This window comes from Pseudorasbora parva, chromosome 19, assembly GCF_024679245.1.
Source record: "Pseudorasbora parva isolate DD20220531a chromosome 19, ASM2467924v1, whole genome shotgun sequence".
Taxonomy (NCBI): domain Eukaryota; kingdom Metazoa; phylum Chordata; class Actinopteri; order Cypriniformes; family Gobionidae; genus Pseudorasbora; species Pseudorasbora parva.
The window spans coordinates 34,037,110-34,055,544 of NC_090190.1; the positions used below are offsets into that span (position 1 = coordinate 34,037,110).

An 18,435-nucleotide genomic window follows, 5' to 3' on the forward strand; every position below is an offset into this window, starting at 1 on the left:
GAGCTTAACCCCATGCCTTTCAAAGACCGCAGACGGCCTCAGATTACTATTATTCAACATTCACTGCTCGTTAATCATCACACTCTTATTTTATCTGGACAAACTCATCAGACAGATTAAAGACTCCAGCTTCGATATTTGAACACTGTTTATGATAAAACTGGGTTGCAGTGACATTATTTTCTTAATTTATGTCAGGAGTGCATTATTATCGATCCGTTATGAACAATAATTTGAATGTAATATCAGACATACGTTAATTCTCTTTCATCTGCAGCAGCTCATTTGTGTTCACACAGATCACAAAGAACAGCTTTCAGTTTAGCTCAGTTCAAAAGTGCTCATTTTTGGAGAAATATTGACATATTATCACGTTTGCAAAATATTTCGTCATACAGAATACCATTTATATTCATTAATCACTGAATTATTCGATCTAAAAGAGCTAAAACATGCACATAGCTCTCTCTTAATGATATGCGTCAGATATGAGTCATCAGGCGTTCATTTGCTCACTGAGCTGTCAATAATATGACATGCCTGTGTGTTTACTTCCTCATTCTGGCTCTCTGAAGAACGAGCCTATTCTACATTTCTATGCGTGAACTAAGAAGCTAATAAACACACAATAACTATGGAATAAGGTTTTTGTGTAATTTGTTTGTGTGATTTTGGCAATTTTATATCAATAACGTCTCAGGTTACGTATGTAACCATGGTTCCCTGAGAGGGAACGAGACGCTGCGTCGAAACGCTAGGGGACGCCTCTGCGTGCCATGTCATGAAGCACTTGTGTAATCAGTCCAATAGCGGGACGATACGTCACGGGCGGGTGACGTCATCGACCAGGAAGCTATAAAGCATGCCCGGACCAAACAGTCACTAGCTTCTGGAAAAGTCGAACAAATCGATCACAGGCATGCCGGGAGTATGGCATCTCGACGCAGCGTCTCGTTCCCTCTCAGGGAACCATGGTTACATACGTAACCTGAGACGTTCCCTATCTCGAGGGAACTTCGAGCTGCGTCGAAACGCTAGGGGACCTCAATACCCACGCCGCCAGAGTCCCAAATGTCTGTATGTGTGAATCAACCCAGAAACACCCGGGACCCCGGTGTAGAGGCTACATCTAGATTGTAAAACCTCACAAATGTATGCGGAGAGGACAACCAAGCCGCATCACATACCTCTGACAATGAAACTCCCGAAATAAGAGCCATAGAGGCAGCCATACTCCTAGTGGAGTGGGCGCGGACCCTCATTGGTGAAGGATGTCCGGCCGACTCATAAGCGAGCGAAATAGCCTCGACTATCCACTTGCTAAGCATCTGCTTTGAAGCCGGTTTTCCCTTGCTCGGGGACCCAAAAACACACAAACAACTGTTCTGAGTTTCGCCACAGGGCAGCCCTGTGGACATATGCATCTAGGGCCCTGACCGGACATAGCAGATTTAGCTTCTCTTGGTCTTGACTAGTGAACGGAGGCGGACAGAAAGCCTGCAGCATTACTGGTCCCGGCACATTAGTCGGGACCTTGGGAGCATATCCTTCCCTCGGGAAGAGAAATGCTTTTACCATTCCTGGTGCAAACTCCAGACAAGAGGGTGCCACTGCCTAAGTAGGCACCCTCGAGCGTGCCGCAGGTCTGTGCCTCAAAGTACCACGAAGGAAACGCATGACCCAAGGGTGTTTCCCCAATGATGCATTATCTAATGGAATATGATAAGCAGATATCGCCGACACATATACTTTCAGTGTTGACGGAGATAACCCTGCGGAGAATTTTTCTTGTAGGAACTCAAGAACTGAACCGAACGGGCAGTTAACAGGGTCCAAAGCCTGGTGCGTACACCAGGCGACAAAAACTCTCCATTTGAGTGCGTAAAGTCTCCTTGTGGATGGTGCTCTGGAGTGCAACATGGTCTCTATCACCTCAGTAGATAGACCCGTGTTTATGAACTGGGCCCCCTCAGGGGCCAAGCCCACCGTTTCCACAGTTCCGGGCGCGGGTGCAGTACTGACCCCCCCGGCCTGCGAAAGAAGATCTCTCCTGACTGGGATTTTCCAGGGAGGACCTTCTAGGAGAGACATAATGTCGGCGAGCCATACTTGGCCCGGCCAGAGCGGGGCTACCAATAAAAGCTGAACCCCGTCCCGGCGGACGCTCTCCAGCACTCCTGGGAGCAATGCCAGAGGGGGGAAGGCGTACAGACGCAGCCTCGGCCACGTCTGTACCATTGCGTCCAGCCCCAGCAGGGCTGGATGCGTGAGGGAGAAATATGCTGGACAGTGTGTCGTCTCTCGAGACGCAAACAGATCCACCTGGGCTCGCCCAAAGCGGATCCACAGCTCCTCCACCACCTCGGGTGGAGTCTCCATTCTCCCGGCATCACCCCCTGCCTCGACAGGGAGTCTGCCGCTACATTCAGGACCCCCGGGATGTACATCGCCCTGAGCGAGAGCATCCTGCCTTGGGCCCATGTTAGCATATGATGCGTCAGCTTCCACACCCGACGCGATCTCAACCCCCCCTGGTGATTTATATACGAGACCACCGAAGTGTTGTCTGACCGAACTAACACATGGCGGCCCCGCAGGTCTGAGAGGAAGTGTTTGATTTTATATGATTGAAACACAGCCATCAGCTCCAGCTGGTTTATGTGCCAGGAGAGCTGACGGCTGCTCAGACCTTGGGCCGAGCGGCCACTCATGACCGCTCCCCAGCCAGTTAGGGAGGCATCCGTCGTTAGCGTTACGCGACGACAAGGAGCCCCCAGAACTGGACCTTGGGACAGGAACCAAGGATCTTTTCACTTCACTAAGGCACGTAGGCAGCGCCGTGTGACCTTGATCAAGCGAAAAAGGGTTTCCCCTCAGGGAGAACCCCTTGGTCCTGAGCCACCACTGTAAGGGTCTCATGTACCGCAGGCCAAAAGGTACCCCATTGGACGCTGCTGTCATCAGCCCTAACACTCTCTGAAAGTGTTTCACAGTGAGTGACTGACCTAGCTTTATCTGGTTCACGGTATCCAGGATCGTTTTTATCCTGGGAGGGGATAGCCGAGCCGACATTATTTTCGTGTCCCAGACTACCGCCAGAAAAGTAGTGCTCTGCAGCTTATAAGTGCCAGCACACATTTCTTTCCGTTCAACCTTAGCCCCAACACTCTCATATGGGCGAGAACAGCATCTCGATGCTGAACGCCCACTGTTTCGACTATGCTAACACCAGCCAATCGTCGATATAGTTGAGCACGCGAATGCCCTGGAGTCGCACCTGAGCCAGAGCTGCATTCACGCACTTGGTGAAAGTGTGGGGTGATTAAGCTAGGCCGAATGGCAGCACTCAATACTGGTAAGCTTCGCCCCCGAAAGCAAACCTGAAGACCTGTCTGTGCTGCGGAAGGATGGAGATGTGGAAGTATACATTTTTTAGGTCTATTGTGACACACCAGTCCTCGGACCTGACGTGACACACGATCTGTTTTATCGTGAGCATTTTGTTTAGCTGATGCAGATCTAAAAATAGGCCTTAACCCTCCATCCTTCTTTGGAACTATGAAGTACCGGCTGTAAAAGCCCGACTCTCTGCAGAGGGGAGGGACCCGTGTATAGCCTCTTTTCGCAGAAGAGTCTGTACCTCTCGTTCCATGACCAGAGGCTGCTCGGGGGTTACTACCGTAGGAGTAACCCTGCTGAACACGGGTGGGTGTGACCCGAACCCTTTTTATAATGTGAGCAGGACCCATTCTGAGATATTCGGCAGAAGTTTCCACGCTGCCAGAAAATCTACTAAGGGAACCAGCCTCTCGAGGCTGGTCTCTGGATTTTCCTGGGTGGTCAGCCCGGTGTCCTGTAACGGATAACCGGCAGGTAGCAACCGAACTGACCGCCACGGGGCCCTCACGAGAGGGCGCGAACATCCCCAAGCCGCTACGTTTCCGGGCGGACAAGGAGATATATGTTCGCCGGGGACCGCCGCGCCCTGAAGCACCAACGGTGGCAGGGTTGGCAGACCGGCCCCCCCCGATGGCACCGGGAACGAGCGGGCGCCTCGGCGAACCGCACTCTCCCGGAGGGGACTGCCATCGGAAGTCCTGCGCCTTTGACGTCGGGACTTCTTAGCCGAAGGCCTTCCTAGCAGTAAGGACGGCCCTCAGATCCGCCCTACCACGGGAAGGTCCCGGCTGAGTGCGTCGCCCGGACCCCCGATCTCTCTGCGGGGGGGGGGCCCCGAGCGGCCACGCTCTCTCTTTGTTTTGCTCGGTGTAGGTTTGAGAAAGGATGTACTCGGCTGAGGCTGCCCCGCCCGACAGCCCCAGAGGGACATTTTGATTTATTTATTTATTTATTATATATATATATATATATATATATATATATATATATATATATATATATATATATATATATTTATATTTCACATCTCAATATCAATATCCCCCAGCAGGTCTGCTTGTTTTATATGCTTGCAGGGCAACCGCCGTATACAAACCGGCGGCCGCCTGATCTGCTGCCGAATATGCCCTACCCCCAAAGCCGACTTTTTTTTTTTTTTTTTACCGGCTTGTTGTGGGCAGCTGTGGGGCTGTGTGACGATGTGGACTCGGGGGAGAGATAGCTCGCAAGCGTCTCTTCCCCGCGAGACATCGTCGCCCTTTCTGAATGATAGATGCAGACCCATAATCTACGCGATGCCTCGGCAAACACGCGATCTGAGCCACTAAACTCAACCCCATAATCTACACGCTGCCTCGTAAAGCGCGAGATCCGCGATCGAGTCATAGAATCTATATTGTAGACCCGTGATCTACACGCTGCCTCGGCAAACGCGAGATCCGAGCCACTAGATTCAGCCCCTCGTAATCTCAAACATACTGTCTGCTCGCCATTATATTGTTCTTTCTCTTTCTTATTTTATTTATATATTTATTTATTTTTTGGCGAACTTCTTGACACTCGGCCGGCCAGTCTAAACTTAACCTGGACACAGCGCGAGTTACACCAATAGCACCTCTTTTTATGAGTGTGTGTGTGTCGTTTTCTTTTGGCAGATCATCATTAGCGCTAACAACATCCAGTTCCTCGGAGCTGGAGTGCTGCTGCGCTTGTGCCTCAGCGCGAGCGGAAGAAAACCGCAGAGCGTGCTTCCAGCTCGCTAACTGAGGCATGAGATCCAGCGGGTAAAGGCAGAGATAGGGGATCACCCGTCTCTAACCCCGCCACTAGATCCGACTGCGATCCCCAGGACGCGAGCCTTCGCTGCGCCTCGGCAACAGCGGGACCCGAGCCCTGAGGACCGCGAGCCAAAGCACTCTCCTCGAAGAGTGCCCGGCGTGATCTTAATATGCGCATTGGGAGTCTCTCGCAATGCTCGCAGCCGACCCCCTCGAGAGCTGACTGGGCATGCTCGAGCCCCAAACACATCACACATTAGGACGTGTGTATCCCCACCCGTGATGTAACGTGGGCAGGGAGGAACACAACACCTATACTGACTTGCCATATTTCTTTCTTTCTTTCTTTTTTGAACACACACACACAATAAATGGACATACAATTCACACAGAGCGCTTGTGAAGACACAGAAGCTAGTGACTGTTTGGTCCGGGCATGCTTTATAGCTTCCTGGTCGATGACGTCACCCGCCCGTGACGTATCGTCCCGCTATTGGACTGATTACACAAGTGCTTCATGACATGGCACGCAGAGGCGTCCCCTAGCGTTTCGACGCAGCTCGAAGTTCCCTCGAGATAGGGAATGGATGTTTAATGGATGTTTTATATCAATAATGGATGTTTCCTCAGAGTGAGCCCATACATGTGTTGAGTTTGGTGGCAATATTTCATTTTGTTTTGGAGTTATATACATTTATATCAATAACAACATCAAAATTGACAAATGGACACATTTGTTTGAATTTTATTGCCACTACTATCAAAATTTTGATATTTGGGCTAAAATTTTGAGTTTAACTAACTTGGATACCCTACGCTGGTTTCATTTTGATTGGACTAACGGTTTCGATGATATTATCAAATGTTTTTTAAGTTCTCACAACGCTGCACAAACCATAAGGTGACACCTGGCATGTTTGGTATCGCTGCACTCATAAACTATAAACAGTGTTGGGAACGTTACTTTAAAAAAGTAATTAGTTATAGTTACTCACTACTTGTTCCAAAAAGTAACTGAGTTAGTAACGTCTTGGTTACGTATGTAACCCTCGTTCCCTGAAGGAGGGAACAGAGATGTATATCGGAACTGACCGACGAATTGGGATCTGACTTTAGAGACCAATCCTACTTTGAGTGTGTAAAAACGAGCCAATGAAATTTGGCATGCGATCCACGCATTCCACGCTCTGCCCCGCGGGTATAAATAGGAAGTGGAATGGTAGATCAGCGCTTTTTCTGCTGAGGAGCCGACTAGTGACTCGGCCTCCTAGCGGAAGCACAGCACCTGGCGACGGGACGTACGTCTCTGTTCCCTCCTTGAGGGTTACATAAGTAACCGAGACGTACCTTTCAGTCATACGTCGAACGTGACCGACGAATTGGGATCCCTATTGAAAACGCCAGGAGGCTGGCCCTTCCAGCGTCCTGCTTGAGCGCACCCACTGTACCGTCTAGTATGGTGCGGAAGTCAGGGCTCCAAGCAGGGAGGTCAGTCACAGCTGTTTCTGCAAGACCCACTCAGTGTGACTATTGGATAACTTGTAAGGCCGCCCAAATCGTCCCAATGGAGGCTAACGATCGGCGGGTGAAGGTCGCTGCGCGTTCGTCTTTTCAGCGGGGAAAAGGGAATTTATTGAAACTCCTCGTTATCTGACTCCATTTAATCATAATTTAGAATTTAGGTTAGAATGCCATTTGGTTATTTCGTCATTTATATTTAATAGTTTAAGTACACATTTAATTATTCCGTTTAACCCTTTGTTTAAATTATGCCCGTTCGTAACCTGAATAATTCCAGAGCAAGTCAGAATCAATCAAAGTGTAATAATTTATTAACAGTCAGGTAAATGTATAATGCCAATTACATAATCAATTCAAAGGTAGCCTAATCCATATAACATCAAATACTCTGAAGTAAAGAATGAAATATATACCTGACTTCTGAAAATTACATAATGCTGGCTATCTTGAAACGTCCAGCATTACGGGCCGACCTGACTACAGAATCGAGCCCTGAGCTCTTTGCAACATTTCCTTAAATACCCAGAACCAGATGCATACCCAGAACCATTTGAAATTCTTTCAAATGTAAACATGAGTTCACAATAGGAATTTGCATTGATCAAGTCCTATAGACTTGAATGGAAGAGAGGCCAAATGGCTGAAAGCCACACCCACCATACACCAAGGAAAGATATCTTTAAACTCTTAAAACATTTAGGATGTTCTAGGTTACTTCTGTGGAGTAGAGATATTTGTACCAGTCGCACTGAGACATTTGAAATTATATCAAACACATATAATACTGTATCGTGGGGATTGAGGATTGAATAACAAAGAGATTTCTGGTGCATTTCAGGTGATCTCAAGTTTGGTGGAGCAGGAGTTTGGGGGAATTTTCATGTGAAAGGCATGTAAATTAGAGTCATTCATAGATGGTTCACTCAGTGTGATGTCGTCTCGGACAGAGACGCTAACTGTATAAATGAGTTCAGATGCTAATTTGAGCGATTAGACATTTCGGCATCTACTAGGTTTTTCCAGCCTTACAATAATGCTGGGAAAGCATGCCCGTCTCGGGAGAGGGAACACTGCAGGGCCACGGCCCGTGAAGGGCATGGTGGTGAAATACACACTAACCTGACAGGGTAGTGCAACATATGGCAGTCTCTGGGGTGGTTCCAACCTAATTGTAGGGGGGAAAGAACACGCCCAGAGACAACAGAGTGGGCTCTTTCCAGGGAAAGACACGGGGCTAGCCGGTAGGGTAGCTGGTACCGTGGAGGAATACACATATGGGGTTGCCGTGAGGGAACCGCTATATATGGAACCCAGCCTATATCCACGTTCCACAAACATACGGGTGCAGGCCTAGCGTCAGACCTAGGGGTGATGGAGGAGCTCACAGGGTTAGACGTTCCCGGGGAACATAACTGGAGACAATAGACGCACGTATCCGGCCCAGATGGCGGGAGTGGCGTTTGCAAGCCGACACTAGAACGGGCACTTAGCACTACTGCAAGGTAGAAAGGCACATCTTGAGACTGGTAAGCCAAGACTATAGCATCTACTATCCAGTGGGCTAACCTCTGCTTGGAGACAGTCTCTGGCCTCCGTAACAGACAAAGAGTTGCTCTGAGGTCCGAAAGCTTTGAGTCCGGTTAACGTAAGCGCGAAGAGCGCGGACCAGACACAAAAAAGCTAGGGCTGGGTCTGCCTCCTCCGAGGGCAGCACTTGCAGGTTCACTACCTGGTCCCGGAAGGAAGTGGTAGGTACCTTGGGCACGTATCCAGGCTGGGGTTTCAGGACAACGTGAGAGTTACCAGGCCCGAATTCTAGGCACGAATTCTAGGCACGATTTGTCCCCTACCCTCTTAATAGAGTCCAATGCAGCTCACCTGACTCCAAAGGCTCAAAGGGAGGGCTCTGAAGTGCCCTGAGATGACCGCTGCTGCACACAGTCCATATAGTGCAAGCCTGTGTGACCTCTCAATGTGTTTTTGTAACAACGCCCAGCGAACCAACAAGCTCTTTTCAGTGTTTGGGGAAAACACCCACTGAACCAACAAGCTCTTTTAGTTTCACTTTTTAGTGAAGCAATCACTCGCTGACGCGCCATATCACCAGCACTGGCAGTTTCTCTCATGAGACTCGATTCTCCACACTCTTCGTAGACACAGCAAAACACTGTTCAGCTCCGAAGTAGAAAGCGCTGATCTACCATTCCACTTCCTATTTATACCCGCGCTGTGGGGCGGAGCGTGGAATGCGTGGATCGCATGCCAAATTTCATTGGCTCGTTTTTACACACTCGATGTAGGATTGGTCTCTAAAGTCAGATCCCAATTCGTCGGTCAGTTCTGACGTACGTCGAACGTGACCGACTGAAAGGGCACTGAATTACTCTATAATAAAAGTAACTCGTTACCAGGGAAAGTAACTATTTTACTGTACAAAAAAATATTTTTTTTTACCAGTTTTCACAATGAGTAGAACAGGCAAGTGTTTATAATTTTTTTAAAGGTTCAAATATGTAAAATAACTTAGATGCCCCAATATTAAATGTTAAATGAATGAAATGGACACTAAATAGAATAAATTATTATAATAAAACATTGTACACTAATCTACACTATTTTAATGTTGCTGTGGGACAATGTGAGAGACACCTATCAAATGCAATACATTACTGTAAATATATGTACAATAGAAGAAAAATAAAACAAAATAGATTGTTTAGAACTGTAATATTTATTGCACAGACCCCAACTGGCCATCAAATAAATCTAAAAATAAATGATGCTCCTTAAGAAAAGTATACCAAAAATAGAAAATTATAATAATAAAAAATATATTAGCCTAATTTACATACTCTTTGTAGTGCACATTAAAATTCTAAAACTGTCACACTACTGGTAGACATCCTGTAGCCTGCTTGAAGTATTTTCTTACTCACAAAAGTAAAAAGTTTAACAAGAAGTGCTCTCAAGTCTTGTTTGTATGGTGGGCTTACCTTATCTCACGAGAAAAACCTAGTTTTGGTGTCTTTAATGTCGTGGCTCTGTCTAATTCTTTGGTAGTGGAGCTCACGTTATCAATTGCGTTCACCGACAAGGAGAGACTCTTCTAGGCATAAGTTGCACGTTACATAAACATTCTTACCTTTCACCTCAACGAGGGAAAAGTAGCACTTATACTTCCAGTTTGCGAAAGCTACCTTTGAAGTCATTGGACATGCCATCGCTTTGACTCCTGGTAACTGGTCGCAACTGTGTCACACACACACACACACACACACACACACACACACACGCACACACACAGCTGCAGGTCCGCTGACAGAGTGCGCGCCTGTTCGGATGAAAACCGCTTCAGTGAGCTCAATTAGTAACGCTGCATGTTATTCTCAGTAACGGTAATGGCGTTGTAACGGGGGAAACAGTAATTCGTTTGATTACTTATTACTGAAAATATTTCTTCTCCACAAACAAGAATGGGTTGACTGAGTCCGAGAGGCCCTTTTGGTCTTTTCAGGTAAAAAAAAAAAAAAAAGAAAGAGAGAAAAAAGTCATAATATATAATATATAGCATTATAAAATATACTATTTAAATAACAATATTTGGATTTTACATTAAAATGCATTTAAAGCATGGTAATTGTTGCGGCTACTGTTTATTTACAACAAATATCACATTAAAACTACCAATTGTTGTGGTTACTGTTTATTTACAACAAATATCACATTAAAACTACCAATACTGTGGTAAACGCATGACAAGTGTTTTTTTTTTTTTTTTTTTTATTGTGCTTCTACTACAAATGCCACGTTGGAACTACACTAGTAATTATTATTAAATATTAACAAATGTTTAAAGGTCTATAGCACGTCACGTGACAGTGTTTAATCACCCTATTAGCAAGGTGTGTTTATTTAGAAAGCAAAGAAATGCAAAGCCTCAGTGGAGATGATGACAGATACAATGCAGTGACTGAACATGATCGATAACGACAAGCAGAAAATACTGTATATCAAATATTAGGACATAATATGTATGACTACTCACCAACATGTGGCACACGTGATCTGATGCCAAACATCGCGATGTGTTCTGAATGAGACTTCTTCAGCGCGATTTCATACCGATAGAATTGCCGTCTAATGTTGACGCCAAAGGTTTCCCACTGAAAGCAATTGGGTTCCCAGTTCATCCATCGCGTGACGCCGAGGGGTCTGTGGCGTCTTCAGTGTGACGCCGGCGCGCGCGGTGCGCGGTGCGCGGCGCGGATAGAGACGGTGATTGCTTTTGGGTCTTTTCTTCACACAATTCAATCGTTTGGCCTCGGAATAGTTGGAGTTTTTCAATAAAGTGTGCCTGTTGTCTGTTACAGTCTGTGTTATCATATAATACGCAAATGGGTAGGTTTAGGGCGGGGTGGGGTTTGACTGCTGTTTCAAACGTGTATCATAGCGTAAATAAATGTAAATACAATTGTGCTGGCTGATTAAATTGAGAATCACACTCCAACATGCCATAATGTAAAAATTATAACCCAATATATTCCATCATAACGATAACATTCACATGCCCAACACGTCTGTTTATGACGTCCTAGGTTTCTCATTGAAATCAGTGGATTACCCAGTACGTCGAAAAATGGCGATTTAGGGGTACCCTGTGCGTCAACAGCTGACGTCAGGGTCCCTTGACCGTTCGGCAACATTTGACGAGTAGGGGTGAGACTGTGTTGGTTATTACATTATTTGCAATGTAAAATATTCAGGGTGTCCGCGGGGTTTTAAAAAGTTAAAAAACTTAAAATTAAAAACTGATAAATCAACATTTCTTAAATTTAAGGCCATTAAAAATGTTAAATGTTAAATGTGGTCTCAGAGGTATTATTTTTTTCCAAATTAGGTATTATTTTTTCAGACTATCAGGTGTCCTATTCTGATTGAAATTCTATCTGCATTCGCGTTAGTTCGTTTAAATATGGGCTTTAGCATATCTGGGCACATAATCGAAGATCTTTCGTCTCCGTCTCAGCGTGTGTTTGATGCTGACGTCATATTCAGCGGTCGTTCGGCATCATCTCAGAACACTGCGCGCTCAACAGAAGTGGCTGGCTTACGTTTTATTTTAGACTTGCTTCAAGGCATAGACACGCTGCTCTTGACTAAATAACTTTTGTAGCTTTAATAAGGATTAACTATTTAATTTATAGTTTATGCAGTACAGACTGCATATAAATGATAACTTTATTACATTTCTGTATATTTCTTAACTGTTAAGACAGGAAGGGCAGGAGTAAACATGACATTTATTATGGGTTTATGTTAGCATTGTTTTAAGTTTACTTAAATTAATAACTGTTATATTTTTGAAGCCTAATAATAAATCTAAAAAAAACAATCAGTAGCTGTATAAATATCAGTAATACTGGCCTTCATTCATAAAAAAGATGCCATTTAAACAAGTATTTAAAATATACTGTCTTTATGTTTTTTGTACATTAATTTGATTAACTGTGAAATTATTATATTAAAAAATATATTAAAAACGTTAAAAAAACATTTCTTTTTTATTGCGATTAATCACAGAAAAAATGTGATTAATCTAGTTAAAGTTTTTAATCGATTGACAGCACTAGTTTTTAGTATTTTGTTAAATTCAACAACTTATCACTAATATTTGGCTCAGGTTTTGTTGTTGGAAAAAAAAAACACTAAATAATTGAATAGCTGAATTACCAATTATTAATTGAAATCAAATGTATATGCAGTAACGCTTCTCCTTAACCAACCTTTGTAAATGCTGAGATCTATTTTACTGTGTCTGAATGATAACTTATAACAGATTTCCTCCTGGTGTCGATTATAAATCAATTGTTTTTTCTGTTATATATGTCCAAATCTGTGTAAATAATAGAAAGGTCGCTGATTAACACTTGCAATTCAGTGTCGTGATGGTCTTAAAAAATATTCTGACGGTAGTAAAAAAGGTATTAAAAAGTAGTAAATTTAACTTAACGATTGCTGTATATACCCTGATATTTCTGATGAGTCTACTAATAAAATTAAGTGATTATAACTTATTTTAAATAAGTTTGTTGGGTGTATAGCTTAAATAAGTAACAACGACGTTTTAACCTTTTTTCCACTTAATAGATTAATTTATCCTCTACTTAAAATAATGATTATTACGACATTTTTGAGTGGTCATGCACAGTTCTACCTGTAGTCATGGAAAGGTTAGTTGGTACTTGTTTGTTTTTGATGTCTGAATTGCTTAAGAAAAAAAAATTACAGATTACATTACTTTAGATTAGATTACTTTAATTTATTTATTTTTTTATTTCTTTAGAATTTTGAAGGGGGGGGGGACGCTTCTTTCTCATTTTGCTCGAAAGTAGTGCTGGCGATTTGTTTCACTGATTTTCATGATGGGTCACATATTTGTTCATCATGGGATCCAATATTGCACAGAGACTAAGTGCTCTGATCCACTCGCTTACGAACACAAACTGGCCAGTTTTTATATTAGTCAGAGGATAACAAAGTGAATATTATACCTTTAAGAGGTTGCACCTCACTCAACAAAAAGTGTAATTTAAGTAAAAGACACGGAAGCTGCAACTTTCTAACAGTGATAGTCAGATATCAGATTATTTCAAAATGCTGTATATGCATAAGGGCAGGGCAATGTCCTCCAGTCTTTTAGTGAGATTAGTGAGTTTTATTGCTTTATTGCAGGGCGTTGGATCTCAGCTTTTGTCTTAGCAGTAAAACCAATCCTTACATAAGTGTTTAAAATGCACCATTTTAGCAGGACAGCAGATGGAAACTAGCATTAGCTAATTCTGGTACAAAACATCTTTTCGTAAGAATAATGTATTTTGTACATTGTCTCTGATAAATAATAAATAAATAAATAGCACAAAATTCTAAATGGCTAACCGAAATATATTCATATATATTCAGGAGTAACTGCAGCCCCATTTTTCATTTCACTAGATCAGTAGGTGGCACAGCGTGCAACCTCTGGCCATGCTTGTGATGACATGTACGGAATTTGGTAAATACAATAAATCATTGCTGAGATATAGCCTTAAGTGTATTTTCGCAACCACTTTGTACATTTTGTTTACGCGTTGTTTGCAAACGGATCAACTTGAATTCCCGTATTCTATTTCAATTTTACCCGTATTCCACCTGAATATCAGCAAAAGTGTTTTGAAATACAACATTTTTTTATGTAAGTACATAGTTATGACCACCTAATATAAAGTGGGACTGAATTAAGAAAATAAAATATAAAGGCATAATAATGGGCCATGACACAGAACATCTTTGTTGATCCTGGAACAACATTCTAATCCGCCAAGCAGATTTGAGGGATAAGTTTACAGTTTATGTCAAGTTTTGGCTTACAACCAGGATGCATCCACAATAGTTTTGTATGAGGTACACAGTAAATTTTAAGTTATTAATCTCTAATGATCTTAATTTGATATAAACTTTAACAGCGCACATCTCATTCAAAAGCATTCATTACCAACACAGCAAGTTTTAATTGGTGATAAAGTAATAAACATTTGGGCATGAATTCTAAAGATTTTAGTGTATTTTATGGTCATTGTCCCACAGCAAACAAAATAAATATTGCATGAAGTAATGGTTAAACAATTACAGAAGTTGTATGCATTTTTAGGCTTTAAACTGTTCTTGTTTAATCCATAAATTACATTTCATACACTGTCAGTTTTTCATGATCATACATTTCAGTGTCTGCCCAGCCATAAAAGAAATTGTGTGGTAGATCCACACTTAAAATACATAGGTATTCTCACAAGATCACATTGCAGAAATAGGAAAAAAAAAAAAAAAAAAAAAAAAAAAATTAATACAATAATACAATATTACAACACTTCAGTTGGGGGTTATTTAATGTTAATGTTGTAAAGCTCTATATGGGTCTTTCTTTGTCAAATGTATGTTAGATAAATGAAACAAACATACTATTATGTATTTCTTTTTAATTGTTTTTAGTCTAAAAAAATCATTAAATAAACTTTAAGCATCATAATAATTTGAAGGAAAGGTTACCTTTTATCTCAGGATAATATGTGGGACAGTTGACTGAGTTTTCGATTCAGCTGTCAAATTGAGCAGAGTAAGTTATCTGGTCTTGTATCTGATGCACCTTTGGGTGTTGTCAGGATTATGTTTTGTTTATAATGTTCTTTACCATGGTTCCTCCCTCCCCCATACACTGTTTTCATCACTCTGCCCCCCCCCCCCCCCACACACACACACACACCACACCACCCCCCACCACCCCAAGCCCCGCCTTCCCCGCCTCCTTTGGCATGAGTCTCATTACTGGTGCGGACTTGTTTGGTGTGTTACGCAAATTAAAATCATTTTTTAATGCATTTATATTGCACAGCATAATTGTGAAATCAGTAGCATACATACTGCCTCTATACATTTCATACATTTCCTATCTGAAAAGAAAAGGAACAGGTTGAGGGGTAAACTAAAGTGAACGCACATGAAGTCATAGCAAACAGTGCTCTTTGTAGGTCTGTTTGCCCTGCAGGTGAAATGGAGATTATCAAACTGAATGAATGATGCATGCATATTAAACAATCAAATATCTTCATTATTGCAGATGTTGAACAGCTGTTACATTTCTGAGAATGTCATGAGAAAGATTATGATTCTGAAATAAGAATATCTTCAGGACAAAGATATCATTAGGTTAATTTTTAATGAACAGTTTCTTGTTTACAAAAGCATATCATTACAATTTCTGTGTGAGGTTTTGATAAGAGTCACATAGCAGTTGTACACTTTGTTTAGTTTTTTCCTTTAGTGTGTAGAAATGATAAATATGTATAAAAAAGGTTGACTGCTAGTCATCTGTACAAGAGCACAGCAATTTTCTCTTTTTTTTTGTGGATAATTCATCAAACCTCTTTCCTTGGTATGATAAACATCATCATCATCAGAAGCAGCAGCAGTTTTGTTATTGACTCGGATAGTATGGAAATGTTAATAAGCAAATGCAAGAGTTTGACTATTGTTTACATTTCTCCTTTGCATGTTGCACCTTTTATATATCTGTGTTCACCCATAGGTGAGGTTACATGCATGACAATGACAACAAACTGCATTTCTGTTTGTCACCACCCTGAATTATTAAATCATTTGAAATTTAATCAAGTCCAAAATGTAAGCAAAGCTATAATAATAATAGTAAGGCCTACAAGTAATAACAATATTTAACTATTGCATATTAATATTTGATTAAAGCCTATATAAAGCAATATTAAATATGTGCTCTGATTTTGTCACAGCACAGACCAATTTAAATGATAAAAAACATTAAGTAAATAAAATAGGATATCAAAATCTTGAAAAAAAAAAAAGCTGTATTCTCTGCTCTCAAATGCTGGGGGCGTGTCCACTGTCGGGGCTGTAAACACGCCCTCTCCTGGGAAAGCTGGAGCCTCCTTGCCTGGATGCCAGCCGAACTTTGCCCCGCCCACAACATTTTTAGGTAGGGAAGTTCGTTCTGGACACTATCCGTAGAGGAGTTATTATGCCCGAACAGAAAGTGTTTGGACCAATTTCATTGTCAGGGCGAGTATTGACAGATAATCACCAGAAATGTAATCAGCCATGATATCAAAGAGCGCTTGGGTTGAATTAGTTTACAACAATGATGGCTGTTGTTAAAGAACTTAGATGTGTAGATTCCGCCATCGCGTCTGTTATAGAAGATATCTACAGCGCATTCATTTTAAAAGAGGAACAGAGGACCGTGATCAAGGCATGTGTCGATTGGAAAGATGTCTTTAGCATCTGTAGCTCTGTATTCTGTAGGTCTCTCCAATTGCGGTCTTTCCTGTGTCAGTTGAAATACGCCCCCATAATTAAAGCCCAATGGAGCAGTATCAGACTCATATTCTGACTAGAATTGAGTATAACCACATCAGGCTAGCCGCATCTCTTAACTGTCAAGGAAATTTATACCAAAATTCGGGTAGGTGTTATAGACCACAATATCAGTATTTTATGTTTGATTTTGTTTGACCAGCTGCAACAGCACATTGCAAAATTATGTATTTACCTCCAACTTACTTTGCAAACACACTTGCTCCCCGTGTCTGCCCAACAATTTGGTCCTCTATCTTTGTTTTAATTTTCTCCTTTTCAGCGCATAGACAATTTGGATTGTAAGCTTTTCGCGGGCTATCATTTTTAATTACAATTTCCCAGATAGTCATGCAGTGTGAAAAGTGTGAAAGTTTTGAAAATCATGTAGTGTGAAATTACACTCATTGGTGGGCATGTAGGCTACTGTCGTCGATGGCACCAGATGTCAGCGAGGCAGGGAGATGAAGACCAGAGCGGGAGATAGTGGTATCAGCCCAATTTACCAGTAAAAGTGGATTATCAGTGAATCCCAGTTGTCTCCGATGAAAGTTTGAAAAACTATCCGGTGTAAAATGTTCACTGCAGAGGCGGGTGTTAGTGGTGATCCTCAGCTCTCCATCAAGGTGGCTCTTCACAAAATGAATCCACCTCATCTTGATACAGTATCATCATTAGCTGTTTTGTAAATTATCGCAGCCATTTAGCTAGAAAACTTTAGGCTGTAGTAATGGCAATGACAGTAACTTACGATTGAGCAAGCAAACTAGTGTTGGGAAGTCGATTCAAAAAGACTCTGAATAGCCCCAGAGGCGGGGTCAGCTCCAGCACAGGAGTCAGTGGGCTGCGTCTGAAAACTGGATAATAGAAAATCGTGAGGTGCCTACATGCGCAAATGCTGCCTGCAGAGTCATTGCAAGGCAACAACTCAGATGTCTACATTTTCGAAAGCAGCCTCGGTGTCGACTCTGTTGCTGTGTCTGAAATCGCTCACTTGTTTACTGATTCTCTAATCCGCATGTTAGTTGACAGCACTATATATGCAAGGAGTGAACAAAACACCACGTCAGAGAGCTGTCGCAGAAACTTTGGCGCATGAATTTATCTTATATGTAGCTCCCTTTAGAAACAGATAACATCTATAGTGATTTATAGTGATAAAAAAATGCAAACATATATAGATTTGTTTTTTTTTTATAATCATTAAACTAACCATAAATAATAAAAAAAAAATTTAATAATTTTATTAATAAATTAATAAATTAATAAAAAAATAAAAAACTCACTTCAAGAATCAATAAGAGTACATTATTGTATGCATTGTATTAATTTTTAGTACCTTTAACTCTCCTGTCCAAACACTTTTTAATACAATAGTCGTGTGCGTTGAGTGCCATCACCTGACCATTAGCCTATAAGACTCATTAGCCTAACATTGAGTCAGAGTCGACTCCAAAAAATCTGGAATCGAATACCCCTAAGGCGAACTACTGATGCTTATGTGCTCGAGTTAGTGTTTATGGAGGGGCATGCGCTGTGCAAATATTAGAGCATTTTTACCTGAACTAAATAAAATGAGATAATTGTGAGAATAACTGTGAGATTTTTTCCCCCCCAGAAAATAGCTTTGAACTTTTGCCTCAAGCATCTTTTTAACCACTTAAACTCCGAGGACCCGGTACAGGGTCGGAAATGACATCTTACTTTCCATTTTAAATGTCTGTGGAGGAACTATGATGTCATATGTGGTACCATTTGAAAGCTTAGAGTCTCTACTTTCTGGAAATATGCATCTCTTTGGCATTTGTTTTACAAA

The 18,435-nt window shown here is 42.1% G+C and overlaps 1 protein-coding gene across 3 annotated transcripts in view; it reads right to left on the bottom strand.

The window, feature by feature from the left end:
- The window catches only part of LOC137048218 (nuclear GTPase SLIP-GC-like), a 52,365-nt gene extending 37,462 nt beyond the window's left edge, over nt 1-14,903 (bottom strand). For 2 of the 3 annotated variants that reach the window (XM_067426277.1, XM_067426274.1), the window contains exon 1: nt 14,784-14,903. The gene's annotated coding sequence lies outside the window, so the exon portion shown is untranslated. The remainder of the gene's footprint in view (nt 1-14,783) is intronic. The other variant, XM_067426273.1, reaches the window with a different exon arrangement.
- Between the last annotated feature and the right edge of the window lie 3,532 nt (nt 14,904-18,435).